Below are 20751 nucleotides of genomic sequence, written 5' to 3' on the forward strand. Positions count from 1 at the left end.
ATTTTCCAATTCAAGATAGGATTTCTTTCATTTTTTTTACTTGCATCATAGATTACATCTACATATTAATTTAATCACTACATTCTAAAGTCAAGTGTCCTTATGTAGGGGAAGATCTTAGTTGTGGCTTGGTTGAGCTCTTAAGTCAAATTAAGGATTTTCTTTCTTGCATGTGCACAACAAGAGGAAAGATCTGATTTCTCTTTTTATGTTGGTGAGTAATAGATAAATCACAAGATAATAGGGAGAGAAAAGGGGCAACTGAACCCAATTTAACCAGTTGGAGCCATTATACAAATGGATAAGAGTTTGATTTGGGACTCTGATTGGGAGGCCTTCTTGGATGTTGATTATGCCATTTTTGGCAATCAACATGTCTACACAAACAAACACCCTAAACCCATTTCCTTGCAGAAGGAAAAATCATAGGTCCTCAATGAGCATCATCTTTTGAAGGACCATATAGTAGCATAGAAAATCATGGCTAATATATTTTTCACAAGATGGGCATGGATCATGCTGCGGGAAAATGAACGATTCCAAACTTCAACTCGAGATTGAAGGACAAAGAACTTGAACCCACCACCCTAAAGTAGAAAAACAACTAACATGTCCTAGAAAATTTCAAGCTCCGGAGGAACATATAGCAACACAAACACTTATGAATCAAATATCTTCTACATAAGAGTGTAAGGCACCTTAGAGCAAACAAAACAAGAATTCCATTTTTGAATATTTCATTAGTTAAAACTTCAAGGCTCTAAAACTTCAATAGATAGCATGTTCATGGAGATAAGAATGCTACTTCTGTAGTCCTTTTCTGTCACCTTTTATTTAAAGTATACTAAATGTGATAAGAGTGGGGAAGTATATAAATGTACAAGGAAATATCCTTTTCTATCTTGGTGGTGTCTACACGCTGCACATATAGGACAAGTCTAAACACAAATAGATTACCTTTTAAAAATGGTCCACACTTCGGAAATAGGCCTTTGAATACAATTATATGATTTTTTTTGTTATAGTTATGTTTGATGAAATTTCTCAAACATTGGAGATCCATGGAAGAAACAAGTTTTACTAGATAGACACTAGGAAAATGGTTAATCGAGATATATCAAGCATAACAAAATATTCTGCAAAAAAATGTCTTTCATTTTATTCTCAAACATCAATATAACATTTTATTTCTCCCTTTTAAGAACTAAGTTCTGTTTTTCCCTTTTAAGAACTAAAAACCTAGTAGGAGCTATACTAAGGTGCATAAGTATGGTAATTCTTTTGGGAGGGTGTTGAATTTGAAAATTTCAAAGGGTATACCAAGCTCATTAGGGAACCTAAGTAAAGGTTTAACATGGCAAGAATATCATGTTGGGAAATTTATATGCTTATATTTACAACATCAAATTATCGAACCAAGATAGTAAACTTAGATATGCAAGATCAAAGTTGGTGGTGTGAATGCTTATACTTTTATTAAGGCAATTCACATAATTATTTAATTATCAACCTGGGTTTTTTAACTTGTGTGGACTCCCTGTTGTATGCACAAGTACCAAAGTTCCTACCAAGTTATATGCATATGCATGAAACCTGGAGGTGATGGCAATCAATATCAAGAAAGGTTAAATTACTTAAATTGGTTTAGCCATAAGTTTACCTAAATACTGAAGTTTAAATATTAAGATAAATACCCAATTGTAAACAAGGATTTCTATCAAGGCCTGATTTCACAACACTTTCTGTAGTTTTTCTAATTTCATAGCAATAACTAATAATTGTGTAGCAATTGTGCAATCACCTCTACAAACAAATTGAATCAAAGAACATGGCCTAGGAAAGTACAAAAATAGAAATACCATTAATCACACTTTCAATTAAACATAATGTGCAAATCTATTTAATCGATCTTAATCTATTGAATAATTAAAGAAACTAGTACTGCAAGAAAGAAATGCACATATATAAATTACTGGAAAGAAAAGTGTGCGCAAGGCCTTACCTCAAGCGAGACCAACTTAGGGTTCAACCTACACCCAATGCTCAAATTTATTAAGACAATCTCAATGGATCAAACATGCATCCACAAGCAATTTTATTATCAAGCAAAAATGTAACAAAGTTTCAACACCAACGTGCTACTACAAGTTTAGACATACATATTTATAGATAATAAAGGAGTCTTTGTCCCAACAACTAGCTAAGTTTAGAGGCTACATTATCCAAAAAATTCACCTCAATTTCTAAAATGAGACTAGACATATTGAAAAAGTTACATATGAAATGTTATATCAAACCTTGGAAACACAATGGTTGTTGCATGCCAAGGTATCTATATTGTTAATACATTAATTTAAAAGACACGAGCCACATGTTTTGAACTTTGGATAGGATCCAAAAATAGTTGAACCATCTAATTGGTTCATGAGTAGTGGATGAAGTATGCTCACAACTAAGATACCTAATGACCTGGGAAGATGCTCGAATATGCCAACTGTCCCCTGAATAGTAGGTTCTTGTAACAATTATGCATCTGTGTATCTCAAACAATGGACATTAGTGCCTCATATTTATTTAAAATATATATCTATAGTATCAAGTCACCCTTTAACTAATTCCTAATTCTATTCTTTAGCGTGAAATAGAAAACTAATCAAACATGTATCATACCTTAGCATCTTGTGTTAAATGTATAGGATCAAAAGTATTTTATAAAGGAAAGGAGATACAATTGGTCAAAATAAGAGGAATTATTTTGTACCAAAAGGGGTCCATTTCATAACTCATCATCACCCCTTGCTGATCTTGATGCAAGTCCTCATGCATTGTATTTCTCCCCTTCAAGAAGTCTTCTGTGCACATCGCTCTAGGAGTATGATGGGTGACTGAATTCTCCCAAACAATAGTAGAAAACGTAGCATTCTAATTCTCTCCAGCGTGTCTATTACTCCATTTAATCATAATGGATACGGGCTTGATAATGTCTAGTAGGGTACCAAAGGATTAGAAAGTGAAAACTCAATCGTATCCATCGAGCTCCATAATTCAAAAAAGAACTAGCATAGAAATAATATTTGTTAAGTGCTAAAAAAAATATAGATAACCCATTGGAAATATTTGTTTAAGGTGTCTTGGGAGAGTGTTCCACATGTTCTGTATGATCAGTAAAGCATTACATGTCTCGTCTCTAGTCACGTCCTGATACGCTAGAGTGATAAACCACTAGTTATGTTGAATTCTTGTGACATCTCCTTGGTCCATCCTCATCCTATTAATATCATCACATAATGGCATGTTAAATGGTATTCCTCTCTAAACAGAATAGTTGATGCTTCTTACAATGTTGAATAGAAAATTTGAGACTTTTTCCACTGCAACAAATTATTTATGTAAGATATCAAAGCCTCAAGATGAATATCTCCTATGAATGGATTAGGATTCCATCTATAATTGTTTGGCAGAATAAAATTGAAAAGGTATAACTCACATAAAATATTTTGGTCAACACTCTCAACAATAAAATACATATCCATAAATTCCTGAGGTTGTGAGATTTCATGAGGATGTCCACCTATAATCTACTATAAGTGCAGTATTACCCATAATTCATGTATATAAATAGAATAAATTTGTGAAGGGATTCAGATTGTAAGTCCTTGCATCCAGAGATCTGTTGCAGTCACTTTCAACTATTCCTCTTTCAAAGCCTTTTCCTTCCATTTATTAATTTCAACACCCCATTTGGTTTCTTGAGCCAAATACATGGTAAAACATTTATTTCTCATCTTCTCAATTACTCGACAATGAGTCCCTTTGTTGATTTTCCCAAGATAAGAAAAAGGTCATCCTTAGTTTTCCACTGAGTTGTTAAAATGCATAAATATTGGTAATAATTTCGTCAAGGATATTGTTTAAGATATTTTGTGCTTCTATTGTACACTACTAAGAGTATTGTTTAGCTCTCACTTGAGGACCTTTTTCCTGGTCAATGGCTCTCAACAAGGTGTCCATGTTTTTAAGATTCGACCTAAGTCTTTGTAATTGCGGCTTCAATTTCTAATTTTGCAAAAAGAGTCTCTTATTTTGTTTTAACAATGTTTGATATGTAGGGTTACAAAATATAAATAACCTAGGCATTACGACCTTACCTTTCAACTTTGGTTTCTTCACCTAGTCGCTAAAAACTCCTATTTGAAATTGTATAGCCTTTTCCCACAGTCGACAATCGTTTTCACTCTAAAATGGAAAATTTTCAATAGAAGTGTCACTCATATCCATATCCACATGATTAAATTTAGGCTTCAACCTTGGTTCATCATCACCTATGATATCAATAGGACTCCTTGGTCTTTTTACCCTTTTCATGTAGAAATTCCCGAGTAAGGTAGCATTGCCTAGAATTTTCTTGCGGGGTGGGTTACTTCTTACTTCTAGATGCCAATTTATTTTTTAGGGGTACGAATGAGGCTCTCGACTTGAATTTTCCTCCCTGCGAAACTGCCCCCCATAAAATTTTGATTCAGCTCAACTCATCCTTAACAATAATTTTTATGAGCCCTTGATGAAAAAGTGCAGATTCATGGTTCTTCCTTTTTTGGACAATTGCAACCATTTTAGTCATTCTATTCAATAAGAAGTTGGGCATATTCATAGGTTTCATCTTAGCCAAGTGCATGAGGATGAAAATATGGTAATGGCAGACTTTATTGTAGCCCCCTTCAAAAGTAATGAACTTTTACACAAAGTAGACGACATTATGACACACACGTTGCAACAGTTCTCTTTTGAATCCCTACTTCAAGTAAGGTAATTATGAAAAATATTCCACAAACGGATGCCAACTTCCATTTGGGATATTAATATTTTTATACCAATTCTCACCAGTTAAGGGAATCCAGTGCTTGCGACCAATGTTTCCTTGTTCACAGGAATATTGAGCATTCAGACCAGGGCCCAAACAAAAACATCCCATATGTCCCAATTGGCTTTAATGGCTTCCACACTATCGGGTTATGTTCACACTTTGGTTCCTCAGATCGAATTATTTTACACCTTGCCTCTCGAATGATCTACAATATTCTGTATACCACACTATCTCCAGAATCAATGCCAACTGTAACCGTATTACTCTGCCTTAGAAATTTTTAACCAAGAACTATGATGATCCCCTTCATCAATGCACATAATTATCCCATGCTATGAATTATCAGTTGTTATGTTTGTATCATTATGATTTGTTTCTGTCACTACCGGTCATATGAAAAGGCATGCTGCAAAATGATTCCTTGTGCTATGAAATGGAATAGGCTACAAAATGGCTTGATTATTGTGAAATTTGGGTACAAGTATGATATGCCATGTAGTTTGGTCGTTTAAATGATGATAAGGTGATGCCAAATGCGAAAATTCAACGTAGAATAAAATGTTATATTAAGTTTAGGTGGTTTTTAGGAAAATTATTATTTAAGTAGATACTATGTTAGGAATAGGTGGGTCTAGAATAAAGTAGGTTAAGAATTAAGTGAGAGGGGTAGTTAGGATTATAAAGCAAGGAATGAGATTATGGAAGAGGTAAAAAAATGACTATGTCCTTAAGGAGAAGATGAATATGTTGTAGAGTAAGGAAGGAAATTAATCCTTAAATTTTTTTTGGGTATGCTCATGGTAACTTTACACGTTATTAGCTCCTATATAAATTAGGAAAAGAAACCAAGAAAAAATCAAAGAGTACCTAGACCATCGAGATAAGCATGTTGTAAATAGTTTCGTTGCCCCTTTTCTTCATCCCAGATTTGACCTTGAAGGATAATATTGAATAAGAAATGGTCATATCTTTCTAGCGAATTAATTATATTGACATCAAGCATTACAAAATATCATGCCAATAATATTTATTATATTCTCTCTCTCTCTCTCTCTCTCTCTCTCTCTCTCTCTCTCGCCCTCCCATCCAGAATCATTTTTTTCCAGAACAAGCCTGTCCAATTCCACCCAAAGGTTTTTCATAATTGGAATTTATTCATTCGTAGTGATGCCATACATCGTCTAGTTTTCTGGCATTAGTAGTGCCTGTAGCACCTGGAATCCAGGTTTCATTGCCATATATTTTACTTCTTTTTTTTTGAATCAAATGAGCTGAAAAATTAAAGAGCTGTAAAGAAAAGTGGGGTATCCACTCGCTCTATGACCTTCATATCAAACTGCTTTTCTGACCCCTAGATAAATTCTTCCTTAGATTTTTGTTTTTGATATAACCTTAATTGATGTCCATTTTCCATTAATGGTGTTTGGACCTTGTTGGTGTCTGAGTGTGAATAAACTATTCATTCCCCTTGCCTACATTAATTCATCAATCCGGGTGCGTGCACTTTTCAAGGTAACACACAAGGTATATGCAGAAGCAAGGTTACAATCTTACATCGACCAAGGGTTCGTGACTAAGAAATTAAAGCATCATTGTAACAGTAATAGAAATTAAATTGCAGAACTTAAAAAGGCATTCACAACAATCTATGGAAATCTGTAACAACAATAAGGAAATAAATACAGCAAGTAAAACAACATACATAAAAGGAAACATGCAGCACCTGATCAGAAGAGCGGGCCCAACTCTCTGATCAGGGTTGCATTAGCTCACAACAAAAGATAGAACCGCAAAGGTACTTATACTTTATTAATCTGTAGAAGAGCTGTTACAGTACATATCTCTGTGTGGCTAACCCTTCACACAGGAATGAAACCTCTTTTATACAATACAGAGGTAATAACATCTTCCCCAAAACTTGGCAACTAAATGCCCAAAAATATAAAACAGTTTAGAACAGCACTAGTGCCAGGAGAGCGAGAGAAGAAATGATCCAAAATGGATCAAAAACAACCACGAGTTGGTTATGATGCTTCAGCGTTGCCAAACAACTGTTGTGAATTGCAGAAATACTACTACACGCTGTGAGATCAACTCCTATTCCTTAGAATTTACGAACATAACAAGTTTTAGTGGTTCGCATCAACAAAACCATCGTGACTTTACTTCATTAATTAAATATTCTAAGAGACAGATAAAGGGGTTTACCTTATAGGTTTATCATAATAAATGCATGTTAATGAGTGCAAAAAGGATAAAAGGATGGGTGGAAATGTAAGGAAAAGTTAAGTAGATTTGGTGCCCAACATCTCCCCCCAACTAGCCTTCTGCATGCCCTCATGCAGCTCACCGCCTCCGCAGGTCTGGGTTAGATCGGTTGTGGCCCTCGTGGAGCTGGGCGAGATCATATTCCTCTGCCATATCTGTTCCTGGAACCTTGTACCCCTTTGAAAGAAGAACTTCCTTCCACCAATCATCTGGTACATTATATGCTGGGGTATAGTGCTCCGTTGGCAACCAAATGATAGGGAACCTGAACCGGATTCCCATCCATCAGACCCCACATGTTTGGACGCATGCCATGTATCTTGGAACCCTACTTAGTGCCTGTGCAAAATTTGGTGCCCCAAACGGTTCCCTGTTCTGGACGGATGTAGGTGACATCATCCACCTTTTCTGGCAACTATCGAGGGCCTCATCCTAAAACGTGACTATTTGTTTGACACAAAGATCAATGCACCACCTTTGTGTCCTCAACATACGTTCTTTGTTCCCCTCAATCTCTAAAAAGGTGTTGTGCTTATTGTACATAGTCACTGACCGCTCATGCTCTCCTCTCATCATAAGAGGCTTCGTGGTTTGATTTGACTCAAATGTATTGGAAGCCTTCTGCCAGCTTATCTGATTGAGAGTGTAGGAGGTGAAAGCCCTTAAATGAATGTCCCCCACATATGGGACCAGATTAAATTCTTTGTCAGCACGCAGGAGATATCCATGCAGATAAAGCTCACACATCAAGTGTTGAGTTTCTAAGTCATGGGCCCTCAATATCCGAAGGAACTGTACCCCGTCCTCGATCTCGTGACTGATTTCCTTCTTAATGCTCTCCAAACAGAAGAAAAGAAATTGCTCATGCAAGAACAAAGCATAGCTAGAAGTAGGAGGGCGACATGCCATTACCTCTTGTGCTAGGCTGAACATATGTTCTTTGTTAGCCTTCAATTCCATCACTTGTTCCTCCAACCATTCCACCTTGAGCTGCTGCTTTGCATGCCTCAATCGCAATATGTCCACATGCTCCACATATTCGAAGATAGCCTTGATGTCTGTTCCTGGGCTCTCTTCACTTCATTCTGATATCAGGCCACGGTGGATTTCTAGGTTTGAATTTTAGCTGTCAAGGAGAACTCACGGCCCTCGAATAAATGCTCGATAGGGTCCGTTTGAATGGTAACAGAAGTTTTCACCACATTATCCACCTGTGTTTCTACTTTGGCCACTGTGGCTTTGGGCTTCTTAGCCCGCCATCTATATTTCCTCACCTATTTCTTTAGCTGGTGCACCTATCTTCTTAGCCTCCGAACCTCTGTTTTTAGCTGCATCATATCCTTGAATTGTAGATGGTATTTATTTTTAATGGGTGGCCTCCATTGCTCACACAATTCTATCCACTCCTACTTAACAACCTCCTCATCTGGTCCTGCAGCCAGTCTAGCGGAAGGTGGATCACTTGGAGGAATATCTACTGGGCCTACTGTCGGGTTCTCCTCCCTCAGTCCCTCCCTCTCGATTGTTTCTTGCTTGACAACCACCTCGACTGACCTTGCCGCTGGTTCATCAGGTGGTGGATTACTCGAGGGAGTATCCACAGGTTCGTTTGTCAGGACCATCCTGCTTGGTCCCTCTTCCTCAGGAGCAACTGCTTCCTTCTTGACGATTACCTCGACCTGTCCCGGAGTCGTTTTGGCAGGTGGTAGACTGACTAGAGGAATATCCATTGGAATTTCAACCAGAATCTCTCTTCCTGGTTCCCCTGTTTCAGAAGCGCCCACTTCTTCTTCTCTTCTGGGTTCCAGGGCACCTATTGCCCAAACAATGCCTACCTCACCCAATTGTTGTTCTTGTGGCTCTGCAGTGTGTTCTTCCTCCCTCTATCCTTTGGGATAGTCTTTCTCGAAGTCTGTAACCAATAGACCGGCGAAAACTAGACCTTTAATCGACTCGTAAAACTTTAGAACAGGAGGAACAACAATCTCCTCCTCTATTCGTCAGGAAGAGTGAAACACCCTAGCTCCTCCCGGGATGGATGAACAAAAAGAAACTTGAAAAATGTTTTTTGCTTGGTCTATCCTAGCATCGATTGTGACCTCAAGCTCTTTTCCTTTATCTTTAACAGCTCTTCTCTGAGCTGAGACTTCCTCCCGTGTGGTCTCCTATCCTACTGTTGACACTAGTCTTATGGAACAATGTCAACCTCATGGTTTAATTCCTCCTCAATTTCCAGAGCTAGACGGGTTGGTGGTGGTTCTTGTGTGACACCATCGTCCGTATCCAACATTTCTTGAGTAGATGGTGTCAGCACTATTCCCTCCAACACGACATTCATGAAAGTGGACTCCTGTATAACCGTGTTAACCCCATCCATTATGTCCATAGTTTCTCCTTCTGTCGGTCCCACGGTTTCTTTAGCCTCGGGCCTCTCTTGCCCTGGTCCATCTTCCTCCATTGGCTCCACAGTCGAGGCTGGTTCTTGTGGAGCAGCCTCAGCTGTGGCACTAACGACTTCTTCCATTCCAACTCTTTCCTCGCTCGGTCTGTCTTCCTCCATCGGCCCCACGGTCGAGGCTGGTTCTTGTGGAGTAGCCTTGGCCGTAATGTTGACAATTTCTTCTATATCAGCCCTTTCTTGCTGCAACACTTCTTCTTCCATCGGTTCCACAGTCGAGGCTGGTTCTTGTGTAACAACCTCGACTGTTCTTTCCGCTTCAAGCTCCCTGTTTTGCTCCAATTCCTTGGTCTCCATTTCCATTTCCTCTGGTTCTTCTTAGTCCACGTATTCATCTTCTGCTACCTGTTCTTCCTCCATTGCTTCCAGCTCCTCTCCCCTAGCGGCTATAACAGCTGCTATCTCTTCCTCTATTGATTCCTGGAATGTTTCCCACGGGATTTGGAACCAGGCTATTGCATGTGTTATCACAAAATCAGGTACTGAAGGCCAAGGGAAAATAGAAATCAGCAAGCAGATGCTCCAGTGAGACCTCCTTTCCAACAAAACATGGTAGATGAAGAGGAAGATCCTGAGGTACCTGAGGAGTCTATTCATTGCTTTGGTGAAGAAGACTCAGAAATTTTCTTAACAAAAGAGGAACATGATGAGTCTAGTTTGGTAAAGGCAGAAGAGGAACCTTCTGATTTCTTAAAGGGTTATCAGCATGCTATATTTGAAATTCAGAAGCAGTATAATCTCAGAAACCGAGATGTCCCTATCACAGCAAATAAAGCACAGCCCAAGAAGAATGTTTCAAAGGCAGTTGAAGATAAGAAGGAAAAGACAAAGCAGACTGATGGTAAAGGTGATACTTCTATTGATAAGAAAGATATTCAAAACCCTGCAGTTCTTAAGGAGATTGAAAGGTCTACTTCTGTTTTTAATATAGAAAATGAGATTGCTAAGATTAAAATATCAGTCCCATTTAATGAAACTCTGAAGCGGCTTAGGGCTATCAATGATGCTCGGGTGCAAAAGCGCAAGGCTGGACTTGACAGAGCTCTACAGCGCCATATTTCCTAAACCAAATCTGGATGTGGGTCCAAGAACAGTTATGTTCCTCTATCATTCGGTTGTGTGCATCTGCAAGAGATTATTGTATCTGATTTCCCTTTTATCAGCGATAGAGGATTTCAAATTGCCGCCTCACAGTGTCTAGAACTTGCTTCTTTAGCAGTAAATGAAACCAGAGTTTCTTCTTTCGGAATCAAAAGTTTTTTCATTGCTGCAAACAATTTGCAATACCTTGACCTTTCTCTTCTAACGATATCCAATGAATTATTTCTTTCCATGGGAGAGCCTCAACTTCGTTTGAAAAGTTTGATTTTAGCTGGGTATAAAGGTATCACTGCAGCAGGAATCTTAGATTCAAGCTTCTTTTGCCTGCTAAAGGATTATCACCATTTAGAGGAACTTGAAATGGAGAGTACTGGTTTGAGATGGGGTACTTCACAAATGGTTTCAGACCAGGAGTGCTGGAAACTAAAGTCTCTCAATGTTGCGACATGGATGCAAACTCTTCAGTTGCAGTAACAGTTAAGTGACATTCATAAACAATTATATCTGACCTAGATTTGGGCATATCCCTGGAATTCAAATGTTTGCTAAGATGAAGGCTACCGTCTTGATAGTTGCCTTAACAACTCTGAGTATGCTTTGCTAAGTATTTTATAGATACCCAAAGAGCTTATGTTATATTCAAATATCTCTGAAACTTATAACATCAATGCCATGGAATTAACATTCTGCAAAATATAGTTCTTTGCCTGGACACAGTAAACCTATTTGGCAGCCCTGGTTCTAAATGTGAATGATGCAGTGATTTTTATTGAGTATGGTCTCAAGCAGTAAATTCCTCAATGCAAATATACTCTGTTTTAGCAAAAACAGCAGTTTCGTAGCGCGCTACGAAACTGCTGTAGGTGCTGTTTTATAAGAAAAACAAAGAGTTTAATGATGAGGTCAGCAAATTTTTGAAGGAAATGCCTCAAGAACATGAGGGAGACCATACAAGACTATCCTAGCTATTCAGAGAATGACAGGTGTGCGTTTTGGAGAAAAGGTGAAATATTTTGTTTTTAGCTAAAGCCTTGTTAAAGGTACTTTATGACCGAATTGTTAGGGTTCTGGTAGGGTTACCGGAGTTTTTGGTTTGGACAACTGTTCAGTCCACAAGGCTTCCAGCTCATGAGGAATATGGTGATATGCGTTGTTTTTGAAAAATTAAAGAACTGGGAACATGTTCTTTAAGTAGTGAAGAATGATGGGAGACAAGGACCGTGGAAACAGGGTACTTATCTTAATTGATTAATGAGCCATCTACGCAGCCAGTATCCAAAGCCAGCTCGTTCAGTGTATTCTCCTCCAACATATCTCGGCCAAAACAGAAAATATACAGGTGTCAAGGATCAGAAAGTCATCATGCTATGAGGAGGACAGATTTGAGTTTTGAATTAATTAGGATCTTTTGTAATTACAGTTCAGCACTTATGTAATTAATGAATTAGTTAAACAGCAGATAGGAGTAGTTAATAGCAGCCTTCGAGCTCGCTCTAGGTGGTTAATAGTGTATTCCTATATATGGATCAGACTTGGATGTAATTTGGGTTGGAGATTTTGATAAAGAACAAGTCTATTTTGGTTTATGTAAAAAGTAGATTTCAGTAATACAAACAGTTGTTGTTTCTTCTCAAGATTCTCAATAGATCTTATTGTTCAAATGTATGGTGGTTTATTCTCTTAGTGTTCTTTTACAGTCTTGTTACAGCATAATCACTCAGAATTCATGTTTAATGCTCTGACTTCCTGTATGCTTTGCAAGCTGTGTTTTATGTAAAGTATGTTTGAACATCTGATGTAAAGAGCCTTGATTTCCATGAAAGGATAGCGTTTTTGTTTGCTGAGATGTGTGAGACTCCATAAGCCCAATGGGAATCACTTTGATATTTGTCCATCCAGCTTATTTTTCATGTGTTTTTTAAGAGTTAGCCATCTTTCCTTGTCATTAGTCAATATTCATAGTCTGTGAGAGAGCCCTCTCAGGCTGAGGAGGCTAAGCCTCAGCCAAAAGTTTGGTTTGAAATAGTTACTCAAAGTCTTCCTGATCAGCAGCCTATCAGGGGCATGATTTTGTGATAACATTTTGGTGCGTCTGCCGGGAGTCTGAAGATTACTCATTCCCGTAGTTATAAGATTGAATTTCTGAAGGTAGCAGGAGTTCAAAAAGGTTTTTGAGGCTGCGTTCTACCTTGGTGACTCCATGAATTTTAAAGTTTGAAAGGTGGCTTCGAAGGGAAGATATACAAGGAGTAATCCTGATCCAAACCCACCTAGTCCTGTGGAGAATCCTAATCTCATTTCAAGAAGTAAAAAAAGATTCTATGATATACCAGGTACTTCAGATATTTCCAAATCCTTGTTTCCTGAGTTTGCTAGAAGTCCTGAGGATAAAATTGTTGATGATAAAATCCAAGAAGTGTTGTTGAGGTCTGAAAATGAAGAAGAGCTTATTGGTATCATATTAGATTTACAAAAGAAAGGCATTGATACTTCATCTCTAGTGTCACAAAAAGATAAAGAAGAGTTTTGGGAAATCGTTACTTTTGAATTGTTATTAGAGGAAGAGGATTTGAAACAGCTCAAGGAGCTTGACCCTTTTGAAGTTTTGCTTAAATCAAAAACTGGTCTACCTCTCCCAAATTGGAGTTCTTTTTTCAGTGGCTTACAAAGTCCCAATAGCCCTTTCCGTACTCATACTTTATCTTCTGCCTCTGCTAGTCCAAATACTCCTCAGTCAACATCTCATACTAGTTCTGGTCCTCCTAGTCACACAGTACCTGTTATCCCTGCTCCTCCTTTCATTATGGCTGTACCTGCTAGGTATGCTCCCCTAGCTCTCCCTGCCGTTTTACATGATCTTCCTAATAAATATGCTGCTAGGATTCCAACATGGGGAGGGGATGAAGATATTACAGCAGAGGAACATGTGGATAGATTCAATGATTTTATTGATAGGTATGAAGTGGATGATGAAGATGTAAAACTGAGGTTGTTTGCTCAGACTTTCATTGGGGAAGTCAGAAAATGGTTTAAAGCCCTAACAGCTGGTAGTATTCATAGTTGGGTTGAGTTTGAAGATAGTTTTCTGAGGAAATGGGGAAATAGAACCAATCCTGTTCAAGCCCTCACTGAATACAATAGCCTAAGAAGAGCCCCAGATGAAACTGTCCAAAACTTTTCTAAGAGGTTTAATAAGGTATATAATTCTATTCCAGCACACTTGAAACCTCCTGGAGCTTTGGCACAGTTAAGGTATGCTGAGTCATTTGATTCAGATTTCTCTCTTTTGCTCAGAGAAAGAGAGTCTGCTACTCTTGCTGATATGCAGAATGATGCAGTTAAGGTTGAGGTAAATATGCTAGCTGCTAAGAAGTCAAAGATGGCAAAGGCTAAGATAAAAGAAGAAGAGAAACCTTCTACCTCTGCTCAAGAAGACAAGTTTGAAACCATGATGAAAACCATGGAGAAATTAATGGATCAATTAGCACTTGGGAATGCTGCTGCTCCTCAAGCTCAACAAGAACCTCGGTTTAGGAACCCTCAATTTAGAAGGCCTCAAAATCAGCAAAGGCCAAGGGAAAATAGAAATCAGCAAGCAGATGCTCCAGTGAGACCTCCTTTCCAACAAAACATGGTAGATGAAGAGGAAGATCCTGAGGTACCTGAGGAGTCTATTCATTGCTTTGGTGAAGAAGACTCAGAAATTTTCTTAACAAAAGAGGAACATGATGAGTCTAGTTTGGTAAAGGCAGAAGAGGAACCTTCTGATTTCTTAAAGGGTTATCAACATGCTATATTTGAAATTCAGAAGCAGTATAATCTCAGAAACCGAGATGTCCCTATCACAGCAAATAAAGCACAGCCCAAGAAGAATGTTTCAAAGGCAGTTGAAGATAAGAAGGAAAAGACAAAGCAGACTGATGGTAAAGGTGATACTTCTATTGATAAGAAAGATATTCAAAACCCTGCAGTTCTTAAGGAGATTGAAAGGTCTACTTCTGTTTTTAATATAGAAAATGAGATTGCTAAGATTAAAATATCAGTCCCATTTAATGAAATTCTGAAGCGGCTTAGGGCTATCAATGATGCTCGGGTGCAAAAGCGCAAGGCTGGACTTGACAGAGCTCTACAGCGCCATATTTCCTAAACCAAATCTGGATGTGGGTCCAAGAACAGTTATGTTCCTCTATCATTCGGTTGTGTGCATCTGAAAGAGATTATTGTATCCAATTGCCCTTTTATCAGCGATAGAGGATTTCAAATTGCCGCCTCACAGTGTCTAGAACTTGCTTCTTTAGCAGTAAATGAAACTAGAGTTTCTTCTTTCGGAATCAAAAGTTTTTTCATTGCTGCAAACAATTTGCAATACCTTGACCTTTCTCTTCTAACGATATCCAATGAATTATTTCTTTCCATGGGAGAGCCTCAACTTCGTTTGAAAAGTTTGATTTTAGCTGGGTATAAAGGTATCACTGCAGCAGGAATCTTAGATTCAAGCTTCTTTTGCCTGCTAAAGGATTATCACCATTTAGAGGAACTTGAAATGGAGAGTACTGGTTTGAGATGGGGTACTTCACAAATGGTTTCAGACCAGGAGTGCTGGAAACTAAAGTCTCTCAATGTTGCGACATGGATGCAAACTCTTCGGTTGCAGTAACAGTTAAGTGACATTCATAAACAGTTATATCTGACCTAGATTTGGGCATATCCTTGGAATTCAAATGTTTGCTAAGATGAAGGCTACCGTCTTGATAGTTGCCTTAACAGCTCTGAGTATGCTTTGCCAAGTATTTTATAGATACCCAAAGAGCTTATGTTATATTCAAATATCTCTGAAACTTATAACATCAATGCCATGGAATTAACATTCTGCAAAATATAGTTCTTTGCCTGGACACAGTAAACCTATTTGGCAGCCCTGGTTCTAAATGTGAATGATGCAGTGATTTTTATTGAGTATGGTCTCAAGCAGTAAATTCCTCAATGCAAATATACTCTGTTTTAGCAAAAACAGCAGTTTCGTAGCGCGCTACGAAACTGCTGTAGGTGCTGTTTTATAAGAAAAACAAAGAGTTTAATGATGAGGTCAGCAAATTTTTGAAGGAAATGCCTCAAGAACATGAGGGAGACCATACAAGACTATCCTAGCTATTCAGAGAATGACAGGTGTGCGTTTTGGAGAAAAGGTGAAATATTTTGTTTTTAGCTAAAGCCTTGTTAAAGGTACTTTATGACCGAATTGTTAGGGTTCTGGTAGGGTTACCGGAGTTTTTGGTTTGGACAACTGTTCAGTCCACAAGGCTTCCAGCTCATGAGGAATATGGTGATATGCGTTGTTTTTGAAGAATTAAAGAACTGGGAACATGTTCTTTAAGTAGTGAAGAATGATGGGAGACAAGGACCGTGGAAACAGGGTACTTATCTTAATTGATTAATGAGCCATCTACGCAGCCAGTATCCAAAGCCAACTCGTTCAGTGTATTCTCCTCCAACATATCTCGGCCAAAACAGAAAATATACAGGTGTCAAGGATCAGAAAGTCATCATGCTACGAGGAGGACAGATTTGAGTTTTGAATTAATTAGGATCTTTTGTAATTACAGTTCAACACTTATGTAATTAATGAATTAGTTAAACAACAGATAGGAGTAGTTAATAGCAGCCTTCGAGCTCGCTCTAGGTGGTTAATAGTGTATTCCTATATATGGATCAGACTTGGATGTAATTTGGGTTGGAGATTTTGATAAAGAACAAGTCTATTTTGGTTTATGTAAAAAGCAGATTTCAGTAATACAAACAGTTGTTGTTTCTTCTCAAGATTCTCAATAGATCTTATTGTTCAAATGTATGGTGGTTTATTCTCTTAGTGTTCTTTTACAGTCTTGTTACAGCATAATCACTCAGAATTCATGTTTAATGCTCTGACTTCCTGTATGCTTTGCAAGCTGTGTTTTATGTAAAGTATGTTTGAACATCTGATGTAAAGAGCCTTGATTTCCATGAAAGGATAGCGTTTTTGTTTGCTGAGATGTGTGAGACTCCATAAGCCCAATGGGAATCACTTTGATATTTGTCCAGCCAGCTTATTTTTCATGTGTTTTTTAAGAGTTAGCCATCTTTCCTTGTCATTAGTCAATATTCATAGTCTGTGAGAGAGCCCTCTCAGGCTGAGGAGGCTAAGCCTCAGCCAAAAGTTTGGTTTGAAATAGTTACTCAAAGTCTTCCTGATCAGCAGCCTATCAGGGGCATGATTTTGTGATAACAGCATGCATAATGAGTAGCCGAACTAGCCCATGGTTGGTGATGACTGTTGCAACTTGCTGTGAGCGTCAAGTAGATTGTGTCATCAGCTGGAGGCTTTTTAATAGGAAGAAAGGCATGTTTAACGAGAAAGCTTCCGGCTGTGGAAACCGGAGGTGAGCTAACACTCTGAAGTAATATTTAAATATGGTGGTGTACCTCCCTTCACTAGTTATATATCTCATTACAAAACTTGCTACATCACCCCATGGGTGCGGTAATGAATTCCGGTCATAGCCTAGACCTTTTTGGACAACGCTCTCACCAACTTGCAGAAATGCTTCGGGGAACTCCGGGGGAGGTTCTTCATGAAAACCAGCTATGTCCTTGCCGGGGTAGTCCACTGACCTCCACAATATCTTCCTCCGTGACAGGGACTTCTATCCCTCTAACCCGAGAGCTCTCTTTGCCTAAATTGAGTGTGAATTCTATTGCAACTCCTTCGTCGAACCCCTGCAACCTGTCAAGATAAACATCCCAACCTGCATTTACGAAGATCTGCCATACTTCCCGGTTGTTTCGGACCACTGTTGTATCCTTCGGCTCATGGCACACAACCAACCCACCCATCGCTGTAGAAATGGTAACAACACGGTGGACGCAGTCGGCTGGTAGGGGGAGAGTAGCAGCAATCCACACTAACAGTGGCGATGGTAGCAACATGGTGGTCGCAGGGTAAAAGGGCAGTGAGAGTGACTGGTAGGTCTCGGGAAACGCAGCGAATGATGGCGAGTTATGGCAGTACAATGGAATAATTATAGCAATTAAATGCAATGCATTGGGAAAAGACCGATAAGGTATTGGTGTACAAATTCAAATTCCAATGCGTCATGGTCATTATTACGAAATCACGATATTTTTTTATTACCATTCGCATCAGATTTGGTAATGATGTATCATTAATACGGTTTAAGTACGCCATTGTTTATTTATGATGGGACCCCCCAACTTAAATGTGGCCGTCCGTGGCACGTACTTGTCTCTTTAATGGAATATTTTAATTAAATCTGTAAGAGTCAACGAAGGCATACCTGGTGACCTACCTGAAGGTGGAGTAACAAAAAATTAATCGACTGAGTAATAGCAGTGGCGGAGTAACAACACTGATGGAGTAACAGCACGACAGAGTAACAGCATCGACAGAGTAACATCAATGACGGAGTAACAACACTGACGGAGTAACAACAACAACGGAGTAACAACAATGACGGAGTAACAACAACGACAGAGTAACAACACCGATGGAGTAACAACAACGACGGAGTAACAACAAATTAATCGACCGAGTAACAATAGCAGTAGAGTAACAACATCGATGGAGTTACAGCACGACAGAGTAACAGCACCGACGCAGTAACGTCAACGGAAGAGTAACAACACCGACGGAGTAACAACAACGGCGGAGTAACAACAACGACGAAGTAACAACAACGACAGAGTAACAACAACGACGGAGTAACAGCAATGGCGGAGTAACAACATCGATAGAGTAACAACATCGATAGAGTAACAGCATCGGCAAAGTAACAACATTTGACACTTTGAAAAATTTTCAGGAGTAAAAATAGTGGCGGAGTAACAGCATCCGACACTTAGAAAATTTTTCAGGAGTAACAACAGTAACAACATCAACTATTACTTGGAAAATTTTCTTTCAGCTTCTCCTGGTCATATTTTGTTTCTTATCCCTGCAAAAGACAAACGAGTAAGCAGTAATGACATATATATATATATATATATATATATATATATATAATATATATATATATATATATATATATATAATATATATATATATATATATATATATATAATATATATATATATATATATATATATATATATATATATATATATATATATATATATATATATATATATATATATATATATTTATTTATTTATTTATTTATTTATTATTATTATTATATATATAGTTTTTAGAAGGCAGAGAGAGAATTCTATGCACCAACAACCATCAAACCAGATTTATCAGAGAGATGTTTGATGAGGGCATCCTTAGAAGTTGGACAGTGGTATAATTTCAGATGGTGTCCATTCACTAGGAAAGAAGTACGAGTTTCATCTATTGTCACAAATCTAACTGTTCCATTGTCAAACATAGCGTCCACTTCATAGGGTCTCATCCAACGAGTGCGAAGCTTTCCTTTAAAATCCTTGAATCGGGAGTCATAGAGCAATGCTCAATCTCTTGTATGAAACAACTTGTTCTTGATAAATTTATCATGCCACTTCATTCTCTGTTGTTGAATAGCAGTTGTTTTCTTGACAATCACTGAACAGATCTCATCTAACTCATTGAGTTGTTCCAGCCGTGTTTCTGGGCCTCTCATAAGTCTAATCCCACTTCCAAAGCTGTTCTGAGTGTGCTGATCTCAAATTCTATTGGAAACAAGGGGGATTTCCCATAGACTAACTCAAATGGTGAAAACCCGGTTGATCCGAGTTGACTCAACTCCCAGATTTAACCAAGATCTTTTACTTTCATGATGTGATTAGAATTGCAATTAAAATAGCATAAAGGAACATAAATGCTTGCTGTAACGAAAAAGGAACATGACAATCATCATCACATGAAAACAAGCTATTGATAATATAGTTCGTCTAGGAGGGACTACATCTTCGGGCCCTGATGTCAAGATGGTGTAGGCCGCTGCATTAAGTGCTATCAATAGTGATGATGTACATAAGAGGTGATGTTGCTATCATACAAGGAAAATTCCCTCATGCAGGAGTGGCGCCAAGATATGTTCCGCTACAGGAACTCTTAGTCAAAAGGACTCCTATCAGTATGACATAAACTCATGCATGATGATAGTGAGCATCCCGCCAACATGGCATAAAAGGGATCTCAATGCAAACATACATGACAACAACATGAGTATCCCATCCACATGACGATAGAAGGATCTCAAATAAAACACGATGAATCATGAAAACAGGTACATCACACAGATGATTCCGCATCACATCAAGTAGGAATCATGAAGTAAGGAAGAAAACAAGAACCCACATCAAATGTCCAACAAGGATCTATACAACACAATACATAATAAAAGAAGTACATGAACACACTACATATACCTCACATTCAGGGGCCATCTGAAGAAAAGGATGTCAAACTGCTTGTCATGCGGAAAGAGTCAATTTTGCGGACAAAACCAACCTCCCTAGAAGCTTAAGGCTTTCTAGTGACAAACAAGACAACTAAGAACAATCCTTCTCTAAATATGCATTTACCATATAAGAAATCAAGTGTTTAGATCCTACCTGTAATCCAACGTTGTTGTAGTAGTCCAGCCTCGTCGATCTGGATGAGCTCCTCCTTCTCTTTGAAACCTGCATTCACTAACAATCAAACGATTAAATAACACCTGAATATCTCATAAAATAAAACATATTTAACATACAGACCAAGGAGTATATGAAACAACTCATAAATAACAAATTATTGAGAAGAATGGACTTATTTGTATTAATAGGAAACAAAAGAAACCATTACAACCTGAGCCTTGGTGTTGTGCAAGTTCCTCCCAGGGTCCGGCAAGAGTTTTCTTTTACTTTGATCAGCTCACCCACTTCCAAATGAAACAAGAAGGATGACAATCTCTCCTCACAAGCTTCTACAAGGAAGTCCTAATCTCAGCAGCATCTACCCTTAGGAATGTTCAACTTTTCAACCTCCCCTCACTCTGGCCCAATGCATGTATTTATAGTGCTGTAGAGGAAGTTAATCAGG

This window comes from Pinus tabuliformis, chromosome 4_1 (assembly GCF_031772625.1).
Source record: "Pinus tabuliformis cultivar Carrire ecotype Pingquan chromosome 4_1, CPIR1, whole genome shotgun sequence".
Classification (NCBI taxonomy): Eukaryota; Viridiplantae; Streptophyta; class Pinopsida; order Pinales; family Pinaceae; genus Pinus; species Pinus tabuliformis.